Source organism: Procambarus clarkii, chromosome 22, assembly GCF_040958095.1.
Source record: "Procambarus clarkii isolate CNS0578487 chromosome 22, FALCON_Pclarkii_2.0, whole genome shotgun sequence".
In the NCBI taxonomy this organism is placed as follows: Eukaryota; Metazoa; Arthropoda; class Malacostraca; order Decapoda; family Cambaridae; genus Procambarus; species Procambarus clarkii.
The window spans coordinates 21130927-21149041 of NC_091171.1; the positions used below are offsets into that span (position 1 = coordinate 21130927).

The 18115-nt window shown below is 52.5% G+C and overlaps 1 protein-coding gene across 1 annotated transcript in view; it reads left to right on the top strand.

Moving 5' to 3' along the window:
- The window catches only part of LOC123757623 (chordin-like protein 1), a 398947-nt gene that overhangs the window by 351966 nt on the left and 28866 nt on the right, over window positions 1–18115 (top strand). The window lies entirely within an intron of this gene.

The following is an 18115-nucleotide window of genomic DNA, read 5'->3' on the forward strand; positions in this document are numbered from 1 at the left end:
TCCTGGTGGTGGTGGTGTGTGTGTAGTGAGGCAGGTCCTGGTGGTGGTGTGTGTGTAGTGAGGCAGGTCCTGGTGGTGGTGTGTGTGTAGTGAGGCAGGTCCTGGTGGTGTGTGTGTGTGTGTGTAGTGAGGCAGGTCCTGGTGGTGGTGGTGGTGTGTGTGTAGTGAGGCAGGTCCTGGTGGTGGTGGTGTGTGTGTGTAGTGAGGCAGGTCCTGGTGGTGGTGGTGTGTGTGTAGTGAGGCAGGTCCTGGTGGTGGTGGTGTGTGTGTGTAGTGAGGCAGGTCCTGGTGGTTGGTGGTGGTGTGTGTGTGTAGTGAGGCAGGTCCTGGTGGTGGTGGTGTGTGTGTAGTGAGGCAGGTCCTGGTGGTGGTGGTGTGTGTGTAGTGAGGCAGGTCCTGGTGGTGGTGGTGTGTGTGTAGTGAGGCAGGTCCTGGTGGTGGTGGTGTGTGTGTAGTGAGGCAGGTCCTGGTGGTGGTGGTGTGTGTGTAGTGAGGCAGGTCCTGGTGGTGGTGGTGTGTGTGTAGTGAGGCAGGTCCTGGTGGTGGTGGTGTGTGTGTAGTGAGGCAGGTCCTGGTGGTGGTGGTGTGTGTGTAGTGAGGCAGGTCCTGGTGGTGTGGTGTGTGTGTGTAGTGAGGCAGGTCCTGGTGGTGGTGGTGGTGTGTGTGTAGTGAGGCAGGTCCTGGTGGTGGTGGTGTGTGTGTAGTGAGGCAGGTCCTGGTGGTGGTGGTGTGTGTGTAGTGAGGCAGGTCCTGGTGGTGGTGGTGTGTGTGTAGTGAGGCAGGTCCTGGTGGTGGTGTGTGTGTGTGTAGTGAGGCAGGTCCTGGTGGTGTGGTGTGTGTGTAGTGAGGCAGGTCCTGGTGGTGGTGTGTGTGTGTAGTGAGGCAGGTCCTGGTGGTGGTGGTGTGTGTGTAGTGAGGCAGGTCCTGGTGGTGGTGGTGTGTGTGTAGTGAGGCAGGTCCTGGTGGTGTGTGTGTGTGTAGTGAGGCGAGGTCTGGTGGTGGTGTGTGTGTGTGTAGTGAGGCAGGTCCTGGTGGTGGTGTGTGTGTGTGTAGTGAGAGCAGGTCCTGTGGTGGTGGTGTGTGTGTGTAGTGAGGCATGTCCTGGTGGTGTGTGTGTGTGTAGTGAGGCAGGATCCTGGGTGGTGGGGGTGTGTGTGTGTGTGCTAGTGAGGCAGGTCCTTTGGTAGTGGGTGTGTGTGTGTGTGTGTGTGTAGTGAGGGCAGGGTCCTGGTGGTGGTGGTGTGTGTGTGTGTGTGTGTGTGTGTGTAGTGAGGCAGGTCCTGGTGGTGGTGGTGGTGTGTGTGTGGTGTAGTGAGGCAGGTCCTGGTGGTGGTGGTGTGTGTGTAGTGAGGCAGGTCCTGGTGGTGGTGTGGTGTGTGTGGTAGTGAGGCAGGTCCTGGTGGTGGTGGTGTGGTGTGTAGTGAGGCAGGTCCTGGTGGTGGTGTGTGTGTGTGTAGTGAGGCAGGTCCTGGTGGTGGTGTGTTGTGTGTGTAGTGAGGCAGGTCCTGGTGGTGTGTTGTGTGTAGTGAGGCAGGTCCTGGTGGTGTGTGTGTGTGTAGTGAGGCAGGTCCTGGTGGTGGTGGTGTGTGTAGTGAGGCAGGTCCTGGTGGTGGTGGTGGTGTGTGTAGTGAGGCAGGTCCTGGTGGTGTGTGTGTGTGTAGTGAGGCAGGTCCTGGTGGTGGTGGTGTGTGTAGTGAGGCAGGTCCTGGTGGTGGTGGTGGTGTGTGTGTAATGAGGCAGGTCCTGGTGGTGTGTGTGTGTGTAGTGAGGCAGGTCCTGGTGGTGGTGGTGGTGTGTGTGTAGTGAGGCAGGTCCTGGTGGTGGTGGTGTGTGTGTAGTGAGGCAGGTCCTGGTGGTGGTGTGTAGTGAGGCAGGTCCTGGTGGTGGTGGTGGTGTGTGTGTAGTGAGGCAGGTCCTGGTGGTGGTGGTGGTGTGTGTGTAGTGAGGCAGGTCCTGGTGGTGGTGGTGGTGTGTGTGTAGTGAGGCAGGTCCTGGTGGTGGTGGTGTGTGTGTAGTGAGGCAGGTCCTGGTGGTGGTGGTGTGTGTGTAGTGAGGCAGGTCCTGGTGGTGGTGGTGTGTGTGTAGTGAGGCAGGTCCTGGTGGTGGTGGTGGTGTGTGTGTAGTGAGGCAGGTCCTGGTGGTGGTGGTGTGTGTGTAGTGAGGCAGGTCCTGGTGGTGGTGGTGTGTGTGTAGTGAGGCAGGTCCTGGTGGTGGTGGTGTGTGTGTGTAGTGAGGCAGGTCCTGGTGGTGGTGGTGTGTGTGTAGTGAGGCAGGTCCTGGTAATGGTGGTGGTGTGTGTGTGTAGTGAGGCAGGTCCTGGTGGTGGTGGTGTGTGTGTAGTGAGGCAGGTCCTGGTGGTGGTGGTGGTGTGTGTGTAGTGAGGCAGGTCCTGGTGGTGGTGGTGGTGTGTGTGAAGTGAGGCAGGTCCTGGTGCTGGTGGTGTGTGTGTGTAGTGAGGCAGGTTCTGGTGGTGGTGGTGGTGTGTGTGTAGTGAGGCAGGTCCTGGTGGTGGTGGTGTGTGTGTAGTGAGGCAGGTCCTGGTGGTGGTGTGTAGTGAGGCAGGTCCTGGTGGTGGTGTGTAGTGAGGCAGGTCCTGGTGGTGGTGGGTGTGTGTAGTGAGGCAGGTCCTGGTGGTGGTGGTGTGTGTGTAGTGAGGCAGGTCCTGGTGGTGGTGGTGGTGTGTGTGTAGTGAGGCAGGTCCTGGTGGTGGTGGTGGTGTGTGTGTAGTGAGGCAGGTCCTGGTGGTGGTGTGTGTGTGTGTGTAGTGAGGCAGGTCCTGGTGGTGTGTGTGTGTGTAGTGAGGCAGGTCCTGGTGGTGGTGGTGGTGTGTGTGTAGTGAGGCAGGTCCTGGTGGTGGTGGTGGTGGTGTGTGTGTGTAGTGAGGCAGGTCCTGGTGGTGGTGGTGTGTGTGTAATGAGGCAGGTCCTGGTGGTGGTGTGTGTGTGTGTAGTTAGGCAGGTCCTGGTGGTGGTGGTGGTGTGTGTGTAGTGAGGCAGGTCCTGGTGGTGGTGGTGGTGTGTGTGTGTAGTGAGGCAGGTCCTGGTGGTGGTGGTGTGTGTTTAGTGAGGCAGGTCCTGGTGGTGGTGTGTGTGTAGTGAGGCAGGTCCTGGTGGTGGTGTGTGTGTAGTGAGGCAGGTCCTGGTGGTGTGTGTGTGTAGTGAGGCAGATCCTGGTGGTGGTGTGTGTGTAGTGAGGCAGGTCCTGGTGGTGGTGTGTGTGTGTGTAGTGAGGCAGGTCCTGGTGGTGTGTGTGTGTGTAGTGAGGCAGGTCCTGGTGGTGTGTGTGTGTGTAGTGAGGCAGGTCCTGGTGGTGGTGTGTGTGTAGTGAGGCAGGTCCTGGTGGTGGTGTGTGTGTGTAGTGAGGCACGTCCTGGTGGTGTGTGTGTGTAGTGAGGCAGGTCCTGGTGGTGTGTGTGTGTGTAGTGAGGCAGGTCCTGGTGGTGTGTGTGTGTGTAGTGAGGCAGGTCCTGGTGGTGTGTGTGTATGTAGTGAGGCAGGTCCTGGTGGTGTGTGTGTGTGTGTAGTGAGGCAGGTCCTGGTGGTGGTGTGTGTGTGTGTAGTGTGACGGTAACGCGTTGGTGTTCGGCTGTTCAAAAGCTAGGGGTATGGCCTCGTCACATATAGAAACAAAAAATAGAAAATCTGGAACTTCGTCTGTGGTAAGGTATTGAGAAGACACACAAAACACAAGTAAATTTAACAATGAAATTTTAATTACGTTAGAAAAGCAAAACATGAATAAAATGGACATACAAATTCGTATAATAAAATCAATCAATCAAATAATAAGAATAATCAAATGACAAAATGAAAAGTTACGTTAAGACAAGTGAGTAATAACAAGTGAGCAATATACAATCAAATAAGAGATGCAGGAATATTGGCTTTAAGCTATCACCTCTCTTAGTACACGTAAGCCACAGCTTAGTCTACCAACGAGACGTGTTAACCTGATGAAAGCACTGGATATTCTGAGATCTGGTGGTCGTGTGGCCCCAGACATCAAGTAGTGTGGTGGGTGGAGTGCAGTTGCAACTGGACCCGCAGCCAATCAGCGATGAGCAGGCGACAAGACAGGTAGTTTGGTGGTTCGAGGTGGAGCAGGTGTTCCTGGCTGCATACGTTTTGCGCTTCTGTCAAAACTTGGTGTTGTTGTCGTTGTTGGATATTTCTTCCATATTAGTTGTATAGGGATTTATATCGAAGTATTTTGGAGGGAAGAGCAGGCTCAATCTCTTGAAGGAGATTATCGTCACAACTCTCCCCCGAAGCCTGCGGTTCTGGAAGAAGTACGTCGTTATGTGGTGGAGTAATAGATGGAGTCGCTTCTACTTCATAAACTCTGGAGAGATCATCGGCTAAGATGTTGTCGGAATCTTGGTATAGCGTGTCTCCAGGTGGAATTTCTGCAGTTATCAAGCCCATAGTAGAAGACGTTGAGATGAGAAGTGGGCGTGCTGCAGGAGGTGTAGGGTGGTGTGGTCCGTGTTGATGGTGGACCGAGCACTTTTCGGGTGTGGAGTGAAGTGCTGGAGCTTCAGGATGATGAAGAGTAGCTCCTTGCCAGTTGTTCCGTAGTTCCTTGTAGCAGTAGTCGCTGACAGGTGTATTCTCCTCGCCTCGTTGCTGCATCACGACACCACCAACGTCGGTACCATTGGCGTCGACATGGAGGATGAAGGGCTTATCTGACGAGGTGAGAGTGGTATTAGAATATGGCAAAGGAGCACTATTAGGGTCCTGAAAATGGTTGGGATTATCAATATGGATTTTTGAATGAGAAAGCGTGGATTCCTTGTTGGTGCTTTCGGGAGGAGAAGCTGGGATGGTCTCACTGTGGATGTAGGGTTCTGTGAAGGTAGAGTAATGGATTAGGACAGTGGGAGGAGTACCATTATATTGCTTCAGGAGGTTGACGTGGCACAGCTGGGTCCTCCGCCGTCTATCTGGAGTTTCGATTACGTAGTTGTTGTTGCTTCTGCACTCTTTGACGCGGTAGGGTCCTGAAAATCTGTTTTGTAAAGGAGAACCTGGGATAGGAAGATATGCAAGTACGAAGTCTCCCGGCTTAAATTTTCTTACTTTGCTGGTCTGGTCGTAATGAGTCTTCATCCTCTCCTGGGCTTTCAATAGATTATCATGGGCAAAACGGTGGACTCTCTAGAATGTGTTGAAGGTTTTGAAGAAACTGGGGCACATTCTGATGCTCACTGAAGGTGGCATCTCGGAGAGAGTCTTTGAAAGCCTTAAGGGGAGTATGGCACTTACAGCCGTAGAGCATCTCATAAGGAGATACTCCTAGGGACTCATTGGGAAGACTTCTGTAAATACACATTATAAGGTCGATTTGCTTATCCCAATCCTTAGAGGTTTCACTACAAAACTTTTTCAAGAGTGCTTTGATAGTCTGATGACTACGTTCAAGAGAACCCTGTGAAGCAGGATGATAGGGGCTGGACAATACCTGTTTGATGTTGAACTCCTCCAGTGTCCTTTTGAAGAGATCACTGGTGAAGTTGGTACCACAGTCGCTACCACCAAGATATAGGCGTTACCTGAACTGGTCCGAGGTAAAGGACCAACACAGTCTATTATAAGTCTGTGGAAAGGTTCCGCAGGCACCTGTATGGGAATCAGTGGCACTCTGGGAATGGAGATGTTCGGTTTGCCTGCCATCTGACATGTATGACACTGTTTTACGTACTGTTTGACGCTATTTACCATACCTGGCCAGTAGTAGTCTTGACGAATTCCATGGTAAGTCTTGTTGAATCCGTAGTGGGAGAGTGCTCCGTGGGCCAGGTGTAGAATAGTGGGCCGCAGGCTGGTAAGAATCACAAGTTGTTCGATGTTTGCCCAATCGTCCTCCTCCTTCAGTTTACTGGGTCTATATCTGCGGTAGAGCAAGTCGTTCTCTAGGAAGAACCCAGGAATACTGTCGGGTTGAGTCTCAGCCTGGAAAAACAATGGTGTTAAAGTAAGATCTTCCCTCTGCAACTTACGGAACTCCAACTTGGTCAGATTCGGGGGTAGTTTCTGAGGGTCTTGAGGGACAGCGGTAGCAGTAGAGTCAGCTGGCTGTGGACGTGCAGCTTGTGCACGGGTGGTCACGAGAACCGGAGGAGAAACTTCATCACTCTCTTGAACCTCTGCTGGAACATACGCTAGTATAGGATTAATTGGCACAGAGGTACACACCTGGGGTTTGTCCATGACGATCAGGTTGGTCGGTTGCAGGTCTTCTGCCAAGTCGTTGCCTAGGAGAAGTTGCACTCCAGGCATGGGAAAAGGCTTTTCCCTGACGGCGACTTGGACTTCTCCGTTCACGTAGGGACAATCCAGGTGGACTCTGGCGAGAGGGTATGGAGTGGTAGCAGTGAGGTCAGTGATGAAGACAGTTTCTCCGGTGTAGGCGATGTTGGGCACAGCCGACTTCAAGATGATCGATTGAAGAGCCGCTGTGTCCCTCAAGATCTTCAATTTGAAACGTCCCTCCGGATTTGAACCGTTGGCAGAGACAGTTCCAGTATACAGGTGGTTACTGAAAAGAGAAAGATCATTAACATTAACACCAACATTCATCACAGGCTTACCGGACTTAGGAGGAGTTGGTTTGGGTTTCTGTGGGTCAGTGGTTCCCTTGTATTGAGACTTACCACACTTGTCTATGGTATGTCCATAGAGTCTACAATACTTGCAGTACAATTGCGAGCCAGCTTGATCGGTGCTCACTTTCTCGTAACTGTACCACGACTTCTTATTGGAGGATGGTTCGGGTGTCAGCCGGTGGATGAGGCTGTAAGTGTCAGCCGACTTAGCACACTTCAGGTAATCGGTTTCTTCTTTATCTGCTAAGTAGAGACGGACAGGAGGCGGCACACGCCTCAAGAATTCTTCAACTAGCATCAGGTTGACGAGTTCTGTAAAAGTAGAGACATGTGCTGCTTCCAGCCATTTCATAAAATATCTCCGTTTTGTGTTAGCAAACTCGAGGAAGGTAGTGGTACTTGCCTTCAGGTGGTCACGGAATTTCCGTCGATAACTTTCTGTGGAGAGGAGGTAGGCGTCCAACACTGCTTGTTTCAGAGTCTGGTAGTCATTCTCAGACGCCAAAGTACTGAGTGTGACAGCAGCTCTACCTGTAAGATGGACTCTGAGAAGTGTGGCCCATTGGTCGACAGGCCAACTGAGTTGATTAGCAAGGGTTTCAAAGGTGGTGAAAAACACATCAACTTCTGCTTCTACAAAGGATGGCATTAACTTACTTGCATGTGATATATTAAAACTGATGGGAAGGTTGGCAGTAGCTTGCTGGCGTTGAGCGAGGTGCGAAGTTTCCAACGTGTATTCACGTTGACGACACTCTAGAGCCAGAGTCGCTTGTTGCTTGTCATGTTCGCGTTGTTTTGTTTCAAGCTGTATCCGTTCACGTTCACGGAGTAACGCAATCTCACGTTCTTGTTCTTCCCTTCGTATGGCAGCTGCTTCTCTTTGTTGTTCGAGGGCTTCCCTTTGCTGCTCACGTTCAATCTTGGCCAGCTCTAGTTTGAGTTTCATCGTTGCCAAATCAGTTTTATCTGCAATATAGTAAGTTTCATGAGTTTCAGAGTCTATCTTACCTTGCTCTAAATAGTAATCCAGCAACAGGTTGTGTATGTCATTTTTGTTGGCTTGGTAGGGAACTTCTAGTTGGTACTCATGTGCAAGAGTTTGTAATTCAGTCCTTTTGGCACGACTTAAAGTCCCTATTTCACCTGCTGGATTTGCACGGAAAGCTTGGAGATGAAACATGGTGAAATTAGCAAATAAATGTACAACGAATATACAGTTATAGTGAATGTCAGAAACAGGACAACGTGGCAACTGGTACCTATCCTGTGGGATCTTTAACAATTAAAGTTAAGTACAAGATGTTAAATGAATAATTTAAATCAAGGGCGCAGGAAATCTTGTACCCGGTACTCATGTAAGAGGATAAGGGCAAGAAAATCCTACTAACAAATGAAACAGAGTTTCGAAAACAAATGAAACAGTTAATTGCCTCAAAAGTAAAATTGGTAGTCCAAGGATGTAGGGATACCTTGCCGAGTCTCTATAGGACATAAGCAAGTTTTCCTACTGTAATTAATATGATACTTACAGAATTAGCGAACTTTTGTGCTCTGAAAAAATAAGCTAATTCCCTACCGTTGTATGTATCATCATCTCTGACTGACGTGTAGGGGTGCGAGGTGTCAACTGGTGACGAGAACTGCTGCTGAGGTCCCAATTCAGCAACTAAAGTTCGAGCTAGAGGAACTATGGCCCTCTTTGTCCTCCTACAGTCAGATTGCAGAAGATTGGGTGCACTTGACCCGGGGCAGACCACAGTACCAGGGTACCAATATGATGATCTGTCAAAAATGAGAAATATCCAAGGGACAAAGATGGTAAACACGAGTAATAACACGGAGGGAGAGATGACCAATTAAGAGTATGACTGAGGCCTACAGTCACCACGTAATCCAAAGTTGTCTCACCTTCACCATATGCTACTCTCGTAATGCAAAAATACACCGCACCATATAAAAAATGAAATTGAATATGAAAAATAGTAAAAGCTACGTTAACAAAGTTAAATACGCTTACCATAAATTACTACTTGGCACCAGTACCTGAGCGAGGCTCCCGGACAGGCCCCCATATAATATGTGACGGTAACGCGTTGGTGTTCGGCTGTTCAAAAGCTAGGGGTATGGCCTCGTCACATATAGAAACAAAAAATAGAAAATCTGGAACTTCGTCTGTGGTAAGGTAATGAGAAGACACACAAAACACAAGTAAATTTAACAATGAAATTTTAATTACGTTAGAAAAGCAAAACATGAATAAAATGGACATACAAATTCGTATAATAAAATCAATCAATCAAAATAATAAGAATAATCAAGTGACAAAATGAAAAGTTATGTTAAGACAAGTGAGCAATATACAATCAAATAAGAGGTGCAGGAATATTGGCTTTAAGCTATCACCTCTCTTAGTACACGTAAGCCACAGCTTAGTCTACCAACGAGACGTGTTAACCTGATGAAAGCACTGGATATTCTGAGATCTGGTGGTCGTGTGGCCCCAGACATCAAGTAGTGTGGTGGGTGGAGTGCAGTTGCAACTGGACCCGCAGCCAATCAGCGATGAGCAGGCGACAAGACAGGTAGTTTGGTGGTTCGAGGTGGAGCAGGTGTTCCTGGCTGCATACGTTTTGCGCTTCTGGCAAAACTTGGTGTTGTTGTCGTTGTTGGATATTTCTTCCATATTAGTTGTATAGGGATTTATATCGACGTATTTTGGAGGGAAGAGCAGGCTCAATCTCTTGAAGGAGATTATCGTCACAGTAGTGAGGCAGGTCCTGGTGGTGGTGTGTGTAGTGAGGCAGGTCCTGGTGGTGGTGTGTGTGTAGTGAGGCAGGTCCTGGTGGTGTGTGTGTGTAGTGAGGCAGGTCCTGGTGGTGGTGTGTGTGTGTAGTGAGGCAGGTCTTGGTGGTGGTGGTGGTGCTGGTGGCGCCGTTGCTGCTGTTAGTGGTGGTGGTAGTGGTGGTAGAGGGGCCCCAACACCCTGCCTGCCCACAGTGCGCATGCCATACGAGGATGTAACTCCTTCCTATTGGTTAACTTCTGTATACTGCAGGACTTTTGTATAGTGAATAATTTGTGTATTTTATTAAGCTTGGCTGTAACAAGTCACGGGATGCCACGCCTGACTGCTTCTCCGGATTTACAACAATTCTTGGTCCTGTTTCCAGCCTCTGAGTCTTCCAGCAATTCTATCAACAACAACCTCCTGTGTCCTAATATTATTCTTACCACAACTACCACCATCTATCCCAGGTTAACTGCTACCACAACTACCACCATCTGTCCCAGAACAACTACACCCAAGACTGTACACAAGTCACCAGGGATGGGGGGGGGGGAAACAGAAGCAACACGAAAAAGACACATCAATCCTTGCTAAAGACCAACCTCAATTTAGTTGCACAAGTACATCAAATACAAATGTTTGTAAATATCTAATAACAGGGGCCACGTGTTGATGGAGTACTTGAAGACTTCTCCCTCCAAATGACCAGAAGCTGCTCCTCCAGCTGCAGGAAGGTGGGCCAGGGACAGGCAGGTGGGCCAGGGGCAGGAAGGTGGGCCAGGGGCAGGAAGGTGGGCCAGGGGCAGGAAGGTGGGCCAGGGGGAGGAAGGTGGGCCAGGAGCAGGAAGGTGGGCCAGGGGCAGGAAGGTGGGCCAGGAGCAGGAAGGTGGGCCAGTGGCAGGAAGGCGGGCCAGGGGCAGGAAGGTGGGCCAGGGGGAGGAAGGTGGGCCAGGGGCAGGAAGGTGGGCCAGGGGCAGGAAGGTGGGCCAGGGGCAGGAAGGTGGGCCAGGGGCAGGAAGGTGGGCCAGGGGCAGGAAGGTGGGCCAGGGGCAGGAAGGTGGGCCAGGGGCAGGAAGGTGGGCCAGGGCCAGGAAGGTGGGCCAGGGGCAGGATGGTGGGCCAGGGGCAGGAAGGTGGGCCAGGGGCAGGAAGGTGGGCAAGGGCCAGGAAGGTGGGCCAGGGGCAGGATGGTGGGCCAGGGGCAGGAAGGTGGGCCAGGGGCAGGAAGGTGGGCCAGGGGCAGGATGGTGGGCCAGGGGCAGGAAGGTGGGCCAGGGGCAGGAAGGTGGGCCAGGGGCAGGAAGGTGGGCCAGGGGCAGGAAGGTGGGCCAGGGGCAGGAAGGTGGGCCAGGGGCAGGAAGGTGGGCCAGGGGCAGGAAGGTGGGCCAGGAGCAGGAAGGTGGGCCAGGGGCAGGAAGGTGGGCCAGGGGCAGGAAGGTGGGCCAGGGGCAGGAAGGTGGGCCAGTGGCAGGAAGGTGGGCCAGTGGCAGGAAGGCGGGCCAGGGGCAGGAAGGTGGGCCAGGGGCAGGAAGGTGGGCCAGTGGCAGGAAGGCGGGCCAGGGGCAGGAAGGTGGGCCAGGGGCAGGAAGGTGGGCCAGGGGCAGGAAGGTGGGCCAGGGGCAGGAAGGTGGGCCAGGGGCAGGAAGGTGGGCCAGGGGCAGGAAGGTGGGCCAGTGGCAGGAAGGTGGGCCAGGGGCAGGAAGGTGGGCCAGGAACAGGAAGGTGGGCCAGGGACAGGAAGGTGGGCCAGGAGCAGGAAGGTGGGCCAGTGGCAGGAAGGTGGGCCAGGGGCAGGAAGGTGGGCCAGGAACAGGAAGGTGGGCCAGGGACAGGAAGGTGGGCCAGGAGCAGGAAGGTGGGCCAGTTGCAGGAAGGTGGGCCAGGGGCAGGAAGGTGGGCCAGGGGCAGGAAGGTGGGCCAGGGGCAGGAAGGTGGGCCAGGGGCAGGAAGGTGGGCCAGGGGCAGGAAGGTGGGCCAGGGGCAGGAAGGTGGGCCAGTGGCAGGAAGGTGGGCCAGGGGCAGGAAGGTGGGCCAGGGGCAGGAAGGTGGGCCAGGGGCAGGATGGTGGGCCAGGGGCAGGAAGGTGGGCCAGGGGCAGGAAGGTGGGCCAGTGGCAGGAAGGTGGGCCAGGGGCAGGAAGGTGGGCCAGGGGCAGGAAGGTGGGCCAGGGGCAGGAAGGTGGGCCAGGGGGGGGAACGTGGCCGAGAATACTATCAAAAAAAGAGATTAAATTTTTTTTTAGGTTTTGAGTTTATTTTGATTTATATTTATTAAATATTTATATTTGTTAAATATTTTTATTTATTTTAAATGGACGTAATTTTAAATGAAATCGGTTCACGACAGTGATGCACTGTCCCGCTCTCATACCATGACAGTGATGTACTGTCCCGCTCTCATACCATGACAGTGATGTACTGTCCCGCTCTCATACCATGACAGTGATGCACTGTCCCGCTCTCATACCATGACAGTGATGCACTGTCCCGCTCTCATACCATGACAGTGATGTACTGTCCCGCTCTCATACCATGACAGTGATGCATTGTCCCGCTCTTATACCATGACAGTGATGCACTGTCCCGCTCTCATACCATGACAGTGATGTACTGTCCCGCTCTCATACCATGACAGTGATGCACTGTCCCGCTCTTATACCATGACAGTGATGTACTGTCCCGCTCTCATACCATGACAGTGATGTACTGTCCCGCTCTCATACCATGACAGTGATGTACTGTCCCGCTCTTATACCATGACAGTGATGTACTGTCCCGCTCTCATACCATGACAGTGATGCACTGTCCCGCTCTCATACCATGACAGTGATGTACTGTCCCGCTCTCATACCATGACAGTGATGTACTGTCCCGCTCTTATACCATGACAGTGATGTACTGTCCCGCTCTTATACCATGACAGTGATGTACTGTCCCGCTCTTATACCATGACAGTGATGTACTGTCCCGCTCTCATACCATGACAGTGATGTACTGTCCCGCTCTTATACCATGACAGTGATGTACTGTCCCGCTCTTATACCATGACAGTGATGTACTGTCCCGCTCTCATACCATGACAGTGATGTACTGTCCCGCTCTTATACCATGACAGTGATGTACTGTCCCGCTCTTATACCATGACAGTGATGTACTGTCCCGCTCTTATACCATGACAGTGATGTACTGTCCCGCTCTTATACCATGACAGTGATGTACTGTCCCGCTCTTATACCATGACAGGACATGGAGCTGCTGAGCTGCTTTTATGCTCATCTTTAAGCTCAACTTTAAGCTCAACTTTAAGCTCAACTTTAAGCTCAACTTTAAGCTCAACTTTAAGCTCAACTTTAAGCTCAACTTTAAGCTCAACTTTAAGCTCAACTTTAAGCTCAACTTTAAGCTCAACTTTAAGCTCAACTTTAAGCTCAACTTTAAGCTCAACTTTAAGCTCAACTTTAAGCTCAACTTTAAGCTCAACTTTAAGCTCAACTTTAAGCTCAACTTTAAGCTCAATTTTAAGCTCAACTTTAAGCTCAACTTTAAGCTGAACTTTAAGTTATATCGCATATATATATTTTACGTAACTGATGCATTACAATGTCAATCATGGGGGTACAAGCCCAGTATATATTTCAAATGGTACTGATTTGATCAGTACCATTTGAAATCCTGGTACCTGATCTGGCAACCACTGTGTCACACAGTCTGGTCCACGTTTTGTGCTGCCCATAGATATAGGTTTCAGATCTGAACAAATCATAGCTTTATATACTGGTGCTTTCAGGTCGTTGGGAGTCAGTAATTTCTCTCCTATCAGACCTGAGTGTTTGGACCAATACAGTTTTGACAGCAGAGATGGGGATACCTAGATCTAATTCAACTTTATCTTTGTTACACGCTAATTTGGCTGCACTGTCTGCCATTATGATGGGTTATATTCATGGGTAACTCGTGAAAATGTTTGATAAACTCTACGGGAATTCACTTCCATTTTCATTTAAAGCATGAAAATTGTACGGGAAAGAGGGGGTGGGGGGGGGGAGGTTGAAAGCTATTTCTTAAAAAAATTAACTTAGGCCTACACCGACCAGCCTATGATGGTCCCATATCCCAGACCATTCTCCCTGCAAATTTGGGCGAGGTGAGCCCCAAGCGTCTGTCCTCCAGCTTGGGACACATTCCGTCACAGTATAGACGTACAGTGATAGGAGAGACAGCCGTGGAAGGGACAGAAGCTACGCCAGCACATCTCTTCCAGGATAAATAACAGAGGGACAGAATCTCTTGAAAGATCTAGAGGAGAGTCTTCTCTTCCTCCGTGTATCGTCCTCTTCCCCTCCCCCCCCCCCTCCATCTTGCCCCCCTCCGTAGGCCTACGGAGGAAGTAGGCCTAGCCTGGCGCCAGGTTACCTCAGCCCCCCCTCGCGGGCCGCCCAACGCCACACTGGGAGTTGATACAAGTATTCTCTGCTGCCTCTTGATCAATCATTAACAGTAATAATAATAATACACAGAGAGTAATGACACTGACGTCATGTGTCGATGAGCAAAGCCGTATAAGAGCCGTGATGAGGGCTCGAACCCATGCGATGGGTGTTACCAGGCACACGCTCTAGTCAACAAGGCCACAATGACGTCCGAACACTTCCAGGACAAGTGCTTCGCTCACGTCCTCTGTTCGAACCACAATGCTATGAATGCTTCACCCACGTACTCAAATACAAATAATCGCCAACAGAACCTAAACACCTAACCTAACCTCCCGCCAAACACACACCGAAACTTCGACGTTAGTACAACGTTTGAACAAGTTTTAACACCTACTAACTAGTTACAACATCCAATATAGCAAGTTGTAACAACGTTCTAATACGTCATAAACACGTTAAGCCAAGATGTAACAACTTTATTACAAGTTGTAACACGCGCAAAATTGAGACAGTTTCGGTTTGTGTTTCCAGGGCTACGTCTAACTATACATATAATTTTTATGTATAATAATAATTTATATATGAGAACAAACCAATTTTTAATATGCAATATGTTAAAATTTATGACTGCGTTTGGGGAGGACGGCCGCTGCTTTAAACAGCCTAGCGCGTGAGGACGGGTTGGTAAATGCTTCACCCACGTACTACAAATACAAATAATCGCCAACAGAATCTAAACACCTAACCTAACCAATGAGTCTTTGGGGTCGACCGCTGGATTGAATGGACTTGGTCTAAGGACGGGTTGTGTGTATTACCGACGTTAGTCTTCACTGTTCAATAGACGTAGCCTGTTCGATGACAGATTATGACTGAAGCATTCTTTTAAAACAAATATTTGTTTTGTAAAATAATTAATGGAATTCTTTTATTTTAAATTCCGGATTTAAACGCCAACAACATTTATTATCTTGAACATTGTGTGAGACACAAGGCTTAGGGAACACTACCCTTGTGTGGGGACTGACTCTCCTTGTGTAATGTTTCTTATTGATGTCAGTATCATCAATTGTTTGTAAAGACAGACCATTACTTTTGGGAAATGGAAAGTAATTTCTATATTGCACTTTAGTTTATTAAGTACAAAACTAACCCAGCTTCATGTTGTTCCTTACCCGTCGGGAACCGAACCCCGTGAGAAAAGAACACAGTAACACTTCACATTTATAATAAATCACAAATCTGTTTATACAATATATCCGATACAGTGTTATTAATATGTTGAGGTATTGGAATGGCAATGTTGAGTCTATCTCCTGGCCCTTAACTCCATAGTTGCAATCACTACTCCAACACTGACCCACACTCACCACCCCCACACTCACCACCCCCACACTCACCACCCCACACTCACCACCCACACACTCACCACCCCCACACTCACCAGCCTCACACTCACCACCCCCACACTCACCAGCCCCACACTCACCACCCCCACACTCACCACCCACACACTCACCACCCCCACACTCACCAGCCCCACACTCACCACCCCCACACTCACCAGCCCCACACTCACCACCCACACACTCACCACCCCCACACTTACCACCCCCACACTCACCACCCACACACTCACCACCCCACACTCACCACCCCCACACTCACCACCCACACACTCACCACCCCACACTCACCACCCCCACACTCACCACCCCACACTCACCACCCCCACACTCACCACCCCCACACTCACCAGCCCCACACTCACCAGCCCCACACTCACCACCCCACACTCACCACCCCCACACTCACCACCCCACACTCACCACCCACACACTCACCACCCCCACACTCACCAGCCTCACACTCACCACCCACACACTCACCACCCCCACACTCACCACCCCCACACTCACTACCCACACACTCACCACCCCACACTCACCAGCCCCACACTCACCACCCCCACACTCACCAGCCCCACACTCACCACCCACACACTCACCACCCCCACACTTACCACCCCCACACTCACCACCCACACACTCACCACCCCACACTCACCACCCCCACACTCACCACCCACACACTCACCACCCCACACTCACCAGCCCCACACTCACCAGCCCCACACTCACCACCCACACACTCACCACCCCACACTCACCAGCCCCACACTCACCACCCCACACTCACCACCCACACACTCACCACCAACACACTCACCACCCACACACTCACCAGCCCCACACTCACCACCCCACACTCACCACCCCACACTCACCACCCCCACACTCACCACCCACACACTCACCACCCACACACTCACCACCCCCACACTCACCACCCACACACTCACCACCCCCACACTCACCACCCCACACTCACCACCCCCACACTCATTACCCACACACTCACCACCCCACACTCACCAGCCCCACACTCACCACCCACACACTCACCACCCACACACTCACCAGCCCCACACTCACCACCCACACACTCACCACCCCACACTCACCACCCCCACACTCACCACCCCACACTCACCACCCCACACTTACCACCCCACACTCACCACCCCACACTCACCACCCCACACTCACCACCCCCACACTCACCAGCCCCACACTCACCACCCCACACTCACCAGCCCCACACTCACCACCCACACACTCACCACCCCCACACTCACCACCCACACACTCACCACCCACACACTCACCAGCCCCACACTCACCACCCACACACTCACCACCCACACACTCACCACCCCACACTCACCAGCCCCACACTCACCACCCACACACTCACCACCCCCACACTCACCAGCCCCACACTCACCACCCCCACACTCACCACCCCCACACTCACCACCCCACACTCACCACCCCCACACTCACCACCCACACACTCACCAGCCCCACACTCACCACCCCACACTCACCACCCCACACTCACCACCCCCACACTCACCACCCCCACACTCACCACCCCACACTCACCACCCCCACACTCACCACCCCCACACTCACCACCCACACACTCACCACCCCCACACTCACCAGCCCCACACTCACCACCCCACACTCACCACCCCACACTCACCACCCCACACTCACCACCCCACACTCACCACCCCCACACTCACCACCCCACACTCACCAGCCCCACACTCACCACCCCACACTCACCACCCCACACTCACCACCCCACACTCACCACCCCCACACTCACCACCCCACACTCACCACCCCCACACTCACCACCCCACACTCACCAGCCCCACACTCACCACCCCACACTCACCACCCCCACACTCACCACCCCCACACTCACCACCCCCACACTCACCACCCCACACTCACCAGCCACACACTCACCACCCCACACTCACCACCCCACACTCACCACCCACACACTCACCACCCCCACACTCACCACCCACACACTCACCAGCCACACACTCACCAGCCCCACACTCACCAGCCCCACACTCACCACCCCCACACTCACCACCCACACACTCACCACCCCCACACTCACCACCCCCACACTCACCACCCACACACTCACCACCCCACACTCACCACCCCCACACTCACCACCCACACACTCACCACCCCCACACTCACCACCCCCACACTCACCAGCCACACACTCACCAGCCACACACTCACCACCCCCACACTCACCAGCCACACACTCACCACCCCACACTCACCACCCCCACACTCACCACCCACACACTCACCACCCCACACTCACCACCCCCACACTCACCACCCACACACTCACCACCCCCACACTCACCACCCCCACACTCACCACCCACACACTCACCACCCCACACTCACCACCCCCACACTCACCACCCACACACTCACCACCCCCACACTCACCACCCCCACACTCACCAGCCACACACTCACCAGCCACACACTCACCACCCCCACACTCACCAGCCACACACTCACCACCCCACACTCACCACCCCCACACTCACCACCCACACACTCACCACCCCACACTCACCACCCCCACACTCACCACCCACACACTCACCACCCCCACACTCACCACCCCCACACTCACCAGCCACACACTCACCAGCCACACACTCACCACCCCCACACTCACCACCCCCACACTCACCACCCACACACTCACCACCCCACACTCACCACCCCCACACTCACCACCCACACACTCACCACCCCCCACACTCACCACCCCCACACTCACCAGCCACACACTCACCAGCCACACACTCACCACCCCC